The sequence below is a fragment of the Polyergus mexicanus genome, unplaced genomic scaffold (assembly GCF_030449975.1).
Source record: "Polyergus mexicanus isolate NDT 795.1 unplaced genomic scaffold, iyPolMexi1.0 SCAF_19, whole genome shotgun sequence".
Classification (NCBI taxonomy): domain Eukaryota; kingdom Metazoa; phylum Arthropoda; class Insecta; order Hymenoptera; family Formicidae; genus Polyergus; species Polyergus mexicanus.
In genome coordinates, this window is record NW_027223339.1 from 136,204 (window position 1) to 147,294 (window position 11,091).

Here is an 11,091-nt window from a genome sequence, read left to right on the forward strand (position 1 = left end):
CAGCGGCAACGACTCGCGGGGGAGTTGCGAGGGGGAACGCGAGGCGAGAACGCCGTGCCCTGCATTTTATCGCGGTGGCTTCATCTTTATTTATCGCCGATACGACTTTACGGCATATATCCTCCGTATTCCCCGCGGGATCCCGCGCACTACGTGCGCTGACGAGAAGGAAAGAAAGAAAGAGAGAGAGAAAAGAATGAGAGAGAGAGAGAGAGAGAGAGAGAGAGTGTGTGTGTGTGTGAAAGAGCGAAGCAAGTTAGGGTGGAAGCAACGGGGGATCGGAGGCGATAGTTGACTCCTCGGGAATGCCTCGAGCATTCCCAGATAATTGTCGAAGTTAGCTCCGCGATGAGCGAGAGACGTATAAGAAGGTGGAGATTGATTTCTTCTTGGTAAAACGAGACAAAGTCGTATTAGACGAGTACACGCGGCTCTTATTTATCTAACAGAAACATTTTTGACATTATACACTATGAAAAACGCGAAAAATAGAAAAATTTTGCTCTCAATTGTAACAAATTGCATCGTCGTTCCTTACTTGATCCATCAATGCTCTATAGACATATATATTCAATTCATTAACAATGTATTAACAATTATAGAATTATCTATATATCAACTATTTATCAATATTATTGCAATATATATACATTGAAAGAAAAAATAATATATGCATATAAAAGATAATATATTTAAAAACAAAACATTATTAAAATATAAAGAGTTTCGCGCACGCGCGTTCAACATAATTTTTTTGTATTAATATAATTTTTTTCTACCGCTACAAATGATTCATTAACCGCATAAATGCATCGGGGCGCGAGAATTTTCTCAGCATAATCGCAGCAAACGTGTGCGTGCGTAGGGGATGCCCGAGTGTGCATGCAGCTCGCTCGTTATCGACGATCGTGTTTGAGCAATCTCCTTCGCCTTTGGCAGCGGACGCATTGGATAAAATAAGAGAAAAAGAGAGAGAGAGAGAGAGAGAGAGAGAGAGAGAGAGAAACGACCGACAATACGGCGAGCACGCGAGGGCCATTAAAGGAGCAAGACCTCCCTCGCAATAAACGCCGCCCGTCACGCCCGCTGGAAATGCGGACGTGCACGCGTGAAGCGCGTGTGCTTGCGACGTACACACGTACGCGGTAACGACGTAATATAGAGCGCCTCGCGCTAACGACACGCGCGCAGCATTTTCAGCGACACGCAGAGTGAGGTCGTAAAGCTCGATTCACATCGCGCGGAAATGCATGCGCGACTCGTGTGCGTCCCCGGGTTCGTATTACGATCTGCTCGGATATTCCTCGGATGCGTGAGCGAGCGTTTATTGCCACCCTAGATAGGTTTCTTCCTGTGAGAAACGCAGAACTGAATACGAAACTTTGCAAGACTACGAGCATAACGTAACGATAATTATAAGATGCTTTTGTAGCAAAAAAAAAAAAAAAGAAAAAAGAAAAAACACTAATAAATATAAATTAATTTTGTTGATATAAATAACAGTTAATAATTTTGTAATAATAGAAGATGTGAAAATCCGATGTTTGTGCAAGTATTGAGTGAAAATATATCAATATTTTATATAATACAAAATAATATTATTTTACATATTCGCATACAGCCACATATTTTATAAGGCACTTAAATATCTTTTCACAATTCCGTATTATATATTCGATTATACAAAACATGTTACGCTGAAAATGTTCTTGTCTCTAATTTCCTCACGATGAAGATACAAGCAGATCAAGACTACTTACGATAACAGCTGATATATTATCGGATGTCACCGTCTCAACACTATATAATACAGAGACGTATCTTGAAGTGGAAACTGCCACAAATATCATTTCTTGAAAAAAAGATCAAGACTGTGTTTTACATACTGATCCAATATATGAAAATAATAGATTTATCCGAAAGAGTCTTAGCATTTTACTAACAACAGGAAAATGACCGCTGAATTTTCTTTTTAAATGCTCGATATATAATACATAAGCAGGTCTCAATACACGAGAAGGATAATTAAATTGGAACAATTATATGCGAGAGAGAAAGAGAAGAGATCAACTTGATAATAAATATTCCTTTCGCAAATAAAAGTATTATCTTTGTATATAAAAGTATTATCTATGTTTAATTCCTCTGAGTATGCAAACAAGATTTAAAATTTTAAATGTCGAATTGATTTTGATTTTACAAGTACATTATTTGTAATTAATAGTAAGAGGAAAAGGATAAAAAAAAATTGATTATATAAAAAATGCTACATATACGTTCGCATTATTTAAATATGTATATTATACTTGATATTTTCGAAACGCGAAATTAGGAGATTTAGAAATACTATCAAGGTATCGAAAGGCTGTTTAGAGGCTACCCGGGGAAGAGCAATTTGCGATCGGAGCAGTTCGAAGAGCAAGTGATCGGAAAAACCGCTCAACAGTCGCGTCATGTGGGTGAAAATGTGGCGACCGGAGACAAGAGAAATAACTGCAATGAAAGCAAAAAGAAGACGCTATGCCGCGCGAATGCGGGAGAGAAGAGAAGCGAAGTGGGGAGGGGAAAAAAAAGCGGGAAAAGGGATGTTGACGCACGTGACCCGAGCGGTCGCGTGCGAGCATCCATCTCTCGGTCTCATCGCCCACTTTTTTTCCCTCCACTCCGCTACACATCTCTGATATCCCTCTTCCTTTCGTCCGGCATATAATCTATAATGCGTTTCAAAGACAAAGATGAGCACCAGCGGAGAGAAAGAACGGAAGAACGGATTTATTTTGCTTATGGACGGAATTAAATTAATACCGATACTGCATCCGCTAAAGTTAATATTTTTTACAATTTACAATACAATAGTATTTTGTTTAAAACGTATCTTTTCTATCAAGTATTTTTTTCTATCTGTTTATATCAAGCGTGTATAGCACATTTTTGTATAATAGAGAAAGAGAGAGAGAGAGAGAGAGAGAGAGAGAGAGAGAGAGAGAGAGTGTGTGTGTGTGCATATGATTATATTTTATATATTATATAAGACATTTTTGTAAAGAATCCTTTTTTGAAATTTTTTGTTTTTCTGATATTTCATATTAGAGATAAATTCAATTCACACTTCAATTCCAATAAAAATATCTATACATTCCCAAATTTGTAGAAAATTGAGACTATATTAAAAAACATAAAAACATGAACGACGGAAAAAGAACCACAGGCACGTTTCGAAGGCAGCCTTTTCCACAGAATTATTGCCGCGATATAAACATGTCATGATGCGACGAGAATTTAAGAGTCAGAGGGACGCATCAGTCGCTCAAATATCATCCTGAATCTCATCGAGTTCGCAACGTCGTCTACTCTGCGACATCTATATAGTACACGGCGACGCTTTTAAAGAGGCAACAAATAAATGGCGATCCGGATCGTTTGTTTTCTTAACCCAATAGATCGTCTCAACTATACGATATCCATCCTCGCGCGGAAGTAAGCTACGCGCGATCGGGATTGCAAAATTGCGGAAATCGTAGCCGGAATTAATTTCGAACGGGATACTGCCGATGATTCGCAAGCCGGCCATTCTCGGCCCTTAATGATTCTCAAGGCTATTGCCAGCGAAATTCTGGCCGGTAATTTCGCGAAACATATCCAATGTTTCGGCACGCGCTTCCATCTCGTACGAGACACACGTATAAGAGATATCAATTACTTTGTCTCCATGAAACATGTCCTCGAAGCTTTATTATTTCAAAGCTATCACTGGAAATTGTTTTCTTAATAATCAAGTTATAGAATTTAAAATTTTTCATTTTTAGCATTAATCTTTCTTATGAAAAACTATTATCGTTTTTAAAAAAATTTGTTGTTTTTCACTATAATAATCATTATAGTATATCACACTATAATAACAACAGCAGCAACAACAACAACGACAATAATAATAATAATAATAAATTATTCGGTAATTTCGGAGTAAACTTTAAGACTGTTCCACCTGTATTCCGTAATTACAGGATGCGAAATTATTCATGCATCTTCTGATCAAAGACTGTTTGGAGCACAAAACTTTTGAAAATCTTCGTGCAAAATGGAGGTGCGTTCGGAATAGGTCCGATGGAGAGATCGACCGCCGTGTAATCGCTATTCCAAGCAATTTCTGCGGCACTGCATCTATTTACGGGCTCGTTACGCCCACTTATGTCCGCGAGGTGTGCCCGAGCGCGCTCGGCTATTCGACCTTCATCGAACGCCTAAGACCTAAGATAGCATCGAGTCTCTATTTGACAGTCGAGAGCAGAGTTCTCAGGCGTAAAAGTAAAGAAAGTCGTGGGAGAAGAAAGTAACATTTTCATAGATAATTCGATTAGTCGACTGAAAATTATATAGTATAATTTTGTCAAGGATTATTCTCGCAAAACGTTTCTCGTCGTGTATTTCATATTTCTCTGGCGTTTCGTTTTATATTTTACCATTGATTTCCAAGTTAGATGTATCCTGCTAAATCGATAATCATATATATTATATTTCTAATTGAACAAAACACTCAATGCTCGAATAAACAATCTCTGTGACTTGCTTATCGTCATTGCCCTTGATACAATTTATTGAGATTTATTTAATTTCCTATATCTCGTAATACTTTAATCGATTAAATTTCTCTTGATTAAATTTCCGTGACACAAACATTTTTGAATTTACGGAAAAATACTGCCAACACAATCCAAATTTTCACATTAGCCTGTTAACTCCGTGAGTATTTCACATTAAATATGAAAAAAATTATAGGACGTTCGATCAATTTTTCGATAAAAAAAATCAAAGAAGAATTCGCTCACGTGGGAGAGCTAAAGGCCACTCCGTATCATACATACGACGCGATATTAAGCGGCGCGTAACACGTGCTCGCGCGCTCGTGGAAGGGAAACGTTGTCGATAAGACATGGTCGGCAGCGGTCGATCCCCGACAACGGGGAGACAGATCGCGCTCGTTGGCCACCGTGTCCGTCGCGATAAGATAAGTTCGCGCCGCCACTCACGGTACACGCGCGTGCTCGCGCGAATAATAATAGAGAACGCGAGAAACGAGTCGCATCGCGCTGTATCGCGACCACACACACACCCATGCTCACACGCGCGTACGTAGATAGATACCGGCTCATTGGACGCACCGTATAATTAATGGGGACGCAAACCCTGGGTGACGTTTGTATGCAAATGCCGGCATGTACAATCTCTCCCGGTCTCTCCTCGCTCCGGCCGCGGCCTATCACCACGAACGCCTCGATGGACGCCTCGCTCTCTATCCCGCTCGCTCTATCGCGCCTAGTAATTCGCATTAGACAGCGGCTGTCTCGCGTATGTTTACAACGAGTCTCGGCACGAGGCCTCGTGTTGGAACGAAACTGCTCCGAATCGCCAATCAATGCTCATAGCCTGCGACGCTTTTTCCGCACAGTAGCAAAGGATCGCGACGCTGATAAACTAGTAGAGGAAAAATATGTAAGCGAACAAATGGGGGGAGGGGGGGGGGGTGACGAGATGACCAAGCAGCACAGACTGATCGTCTGCTGAGAGGCAAGTCCTAGGATCGAATTCCGGTAGGGCTCCGATATTTTTCCTCTCTGTTCGGCAAAGGTTTGTAAACTTGTTAAAATGTGCACTGAGTTCTCTCACTGTCAACTCGCTATTACCGAATTCTATATGGTCTGTGACGGGTTCTTCTCTTACAGCGTAATCGATGATGGAATTCTCCTCGTAAATCTGTTCCATTCTTGACGAAGGAGGGAGGAAGAGAGTATCGTTACGCAACGCGCGCGCAATCGATCGATCGGGAAGTCGCACGCTTCTCAGCTGGTGTGCTTAATCGAGGAGTTAATTTGCGTAACCATCGCGCCACTAGGCTACGTCAGATTGCACTAGACCTTGGTGATGACTAAATAGAGCATATATATATATATATATATATATATATATTCAGTGTCGTTCTCGTTACAAGTGCATTTAAAAGCGTTTAACCCCACGGCGCCGTTAGCGACTATAGAGTCGCATTGTTTCGCACATTTTTACCAATGTCTATAGTCATATTCGCCGCTAAAAGTAGCCACACTACGTACTTGGTGCAAAAATAATCGTCCCGCCATCGTACGTTCGTTGTATATGTAACAAGAATGACTATAGACACCTCGTTACACGAGGTATGTGTGATTCGGAGAATCGCGTTAATAATAAATACCTCCGATAATTCTGCAACGATGACGCATCGATTTATGAATGATGTGAGTAATAAAGGTGATCTCTCCCTTTGTGTAACATTGTAATTTTTGTTACACAAGTGTATACAAAAAATTTAAATACGTACAAATAATCTCTCTCCCTTCTTCTACTAAATTATTGTATACTGCGATATTTTGTATAAAGTAAAAAAAATATGAAAAAAGTATATATGTTCAGCATAATGTGAAATTGTCTGAAATGAGTAAGAGTACGATAAATGGAAATTGAGATCGGTGGATAAGACGGCGACATATCTTGTTTTTCACGTTTTCTCGTTCCGATTCCTAGACACAGATTCTACGGCATCACATCGCGAGCAGAGACTACCGTTACTTACAATTAAATCGGGCATCCGCTCGCACGAACGAATCGTTCGTGCCTGACGAACGCAATCGCATGGGCCGTAAATATCCAGGTTACGATCCAGGTTTCCCTCGACGCGCCGCGACGTCTTTACGGCTGCGGGAGAGATATCGCAGCCGACGCGTCGCGTCGATCCGCGCGAGCGCGTCTTACGCTACCGACGACTATCGCGTGCGCGAATCCGTGGGCGCGTAATAACTCGCGGTAAATATCAAGACGAAACGACGCATTGGTGCCGCCGGATATACAATATATTCCCGGACGCACCGACAAACACGCCATGTGCTCCTTTAAACACAGAGCGCGAATTGTTATAATATATATACATATATATATGTGTGTGTGTGTGTGTAAACTTAATTAATTAATTAATTAAACATATAAAAAAATGTTTTGAAAAAAAAATTAAACTTTCAAAAAACTGTGATCGAGACTCAGCGTTATTCGATCGATACTTGCGCTATATATTCGAAAGTCGTAAAGCGACGTGTAAGTGAGACACGGGCGTTTCACGGACACCCGATGGAAGATTATGAAAATGCGCGTCGCGGAACGACCTGGTAGGGCCGCGGCCGTGTATCGTGGGAGTCGCGGCCGGTAGTGGCACGAGGACCATTAATGATGCATAACCCGTTGGCGTTAGCCTGGCAGTCATAATGACCCGGTCGACTGGATGGTTGGTTGGCTGCTGGCTCATCGGTCGGCTGGCTGCCTGCCTGACTGCCTGCCTGACTGCTTGCCTGTCTGCCTGCCTGCCTGCCTGCCTGCCTGCCTGCTTGCCTGCTTGCCTGCTTGCCTCGGCGTGCTCGTGTCGAAATGCGTCGTTTCAATGGTTATATATGAATGAGGCACGCGTAAACACACACAAATATATATATATATATATATATATATATATATATATATATATAATTTGTATGCTGCACGTACATATACGCATCGGCGACAGCGGCTGTAATGGCGCTCCCATCGGCGCCTCTCTTCCTATCATTATCTTTATTTTCGAATGCCGCGCCACAACCGTCTCCTCCCTCCCCCCCCCCCCCCGTCGGTCCATCATGGGCCGCTTTACGGCACCGACGCGCGACCTTATACCACGGTCGTGGGTTTTTGCGTTGGAAGCAGCCATCGCCGCCGCACTAGCGGCAGCGCGGTGCGGTGAGAAGGAAGAGGGAGGCAAGATGTAACACGGGGATACCGCTCGTGAGACCGCTAAAATAAATACACCGGAAGGAGATGGAAGCGCGCGTAAAGCCAGGTTAAATAAGCCGACTTTTTTCTGCCTAAAAAGTAACGTAAATTATGCGCGTAATCTTATGCTTTTTGAGATTCTGAATATGATGGTAGCATTTTTTATTTGTCTACAGTCGTGAAAAAATGGTCAAAAATCGTCTTAAAAACTCGAAATAAGAAGTATTTTTTAATAGTAATATGATTATAGTAACAATATTTTATCTCAATTATTTAATTATTTGTATGCGCGTTATAAAGTTTAATCTCATAATCTTTTTCATTGAAAATATAAAAAACACTGAAAATTAAATACTTCAGAGAAATACCAATTGTAAGCCTAAAATGCCGAAATAATGTAACAAATAAAAATTAAAATAAATAATTTCTTTTTCTTATACAAAAAATCTTAAGTGTTGTTAGATTTGCATTCATACATACCTATTGTAGAGTTATAAGGATGTTAAATAGCTAATACTTTTCATGTTCTTAAACATTCCATTAATAGTGCGATAATAGACTTTTACGCGCTTAGAGTCTTATTATACTTTTTTTTTTTTTTTTTTTTTTTTTAAGAAGTTAGTTAATATTTGATACAGATGAGAATTTTTAATTTCTTATAAAAAACAGATGGAATTATCTAATGCCAGGGAGACCGTAATCAGGGATTTTGATATTTCTTCGTCGAGAGATGACATATGTAAATCTGCTTTTAAGCGTAAAGTTCACTCGAATTGTGAGCCACGACGACTCCTGTATGGTATGTGCCCCATCGCTCGCGCAATGCTGATTGTGAGTAAAAGCGTTCACTTAACGCGCATTCTCATCTCCCAGCAACGATCGCGATAACGCTCGTATACGGATAAGTACATACGCGCAAGATAAGAGATATCGCGTGAAGCCGCAAACGCAATATTTCAAGATGCCACGAATTAACTATATATCTTGTCGTTTAAAAAGTAGCGATATAGCGGCAGCTTTACTCACATGGTTCCTGGTCTGATTTCTAAAATTGTCCGATTTTTCCTCGTTTGCTTCCTCTGTCTATAAAAGTCGATTAATATTCCATTCGCGTTAAGTCTATTCGTAGCGATGCTATAATCTTCATACTTCAATTATTTTTGCTGATGCGATATATCATTCCGCTAAAATAATCTAGTTTCAAATATTAGTTTTAGCTGCGAATTTGAAAAAAGCAAAAGAAAAAACCTAGGGAGAATTTTTATCTTCTAAAGCATAAATAAACATAATCACAATAGCGATATGATAAAGAGTAATCGCAGATCGAACATCGAACATTGTATTGTATTTGATCTCAAAACACTTAATCTAATCTAATTATAAATGAATTCGCTGAATGTTTCATTAATTTGTGCAAACTTTTTATCAAAAACACGACAGATGAGAGAGTTAATCCTTTGAGGACAGCAGATGTATCTATACGTTTCGAAGCTTTTTTTTTTTTTTTTCTTTAAAAAAACAGCAGACATATATACAAGTTTTTAACTTTAATCGATCGATTTTGTATTTTTTCACTCATCTTCCTAAAATTTAAAATTTTCCGAAAATGGAATTAATTTAGTGACTTTAGAGTTGAATTGATTAGGGAAATTATCTATCAACGTGTAAAATCTATTCAAACCGAAAGAGGAACAAGTGCAGTGGAACTTCCGAAGAGACTTATTAATAGGGTTCCCTTCTCTTATTCAATCTGAATCTAGTAAAAAAAGAAAACAAAGATGTGTCGTTGCAGCCGGTCAGTGAGAAAAAAAAGGAAAGATCAGAGTCAAGGTATGAATGTATAGAGTGTGACGTTGCATAATTGATCGCTTAAAGGAATATTATATTTTAACTCATTTTTAATCAAGGCTATGTTTTTATTAAATAAATATTCTTTATTAATTTTGTAAAAGTTTTTGATTTTTCAAAAAAAAAAAAAAAAAAAAATAGCCATCCTCAAAGGATTAAGACGGGGCGACACGATCGACTCGTCAACCTCCTTAATCCGTACCAACTATCCTATCTACGGCATTCCGCGCGGCGTACCGAATTCGCGCGTGCTGCACGTGGCTGCCACGCCATGCCGCACGTCATACCGTTACTACGCCGAGCCACGCCACCGCCGTCGTTGCCGCAAGCTCTCGCTAATGAGGATTGTCCTTTCTTGCATGCCGGATAGCATTTCGACACCGGGCGTTTCGAATTTCTCGCGCTCGCGTCTCTCATTCTCTCTCGTGCACGCTTAACCCTCTCTCCTCCCTTCCAGTCTCTCTGAGAACGATCGATGCCGAAACCATCGAGCAAAACTTTCTCTATCTCGTTTGTCTTTCATCATCTCTCCTTTCCTTTATCCGTTACACGTGATAGTCATCGCCATTTAGTTAAGGATAATGATTCTAAAATATTAAGAATATTAATATTACCATTATTGAAAAAATCAAATGTCACAAAAAGCAATATTATGAAACTATAAAAATATAAATATACAATCAATATTATAAAAATGCAAAATCCTTAACTATATTACGCGCAGCTTTCGATATAAACGAGTCCTGATCGAGACTAAATACTCAATGTATGTATTATTCTATGTATATCTTATCCGTATCTTATCTCACGAACACATTTCGCATTATATTTTACCGACTTTGTACGGCAATCGAGATTTGTTGTAAGCCCGTACCAACGCATTAGCACAATTGTACAAGTTTCCCAATAATTATCTGAATGACAAACGCAATCTCTAACAAACCTAACATTGACACTATACAAATTAGCAAGCGATCCATGAATGAATCCTTGTCTCTCTTTTTCTCTCTTTCTATGTTGTACCGATGAAATTCCATCGTAAAGACCTAATTTAACATAATTTGTATTTGTCTTTTTCCCTCCCTCCCTCCCTCCCTCCCACCTTTATATATATAATTATATTATAATTATATATTTCTTTTATTTCAAAATATATATTATAGAATACATCTTTTAATGTTTATAACTGCACGAAAATTTTTACTCACATTTTACAAAACCGACTGTTTTCCGCGATACAAACTTTTCCCTCCTCTCTTGAAAACGTAGAACATCCGTGCACTTGTGGCAATTACTTATTATTCCACCGAAAAGAACGGACTGTAAATCGAGCGTAATAAAAGAAAGAGAGGTGTTACTCGCACGCATACTTGTTATTGATGTCACAAGTAGGCAGGTAAGTACTCTGCGTTGATACCACTGCTT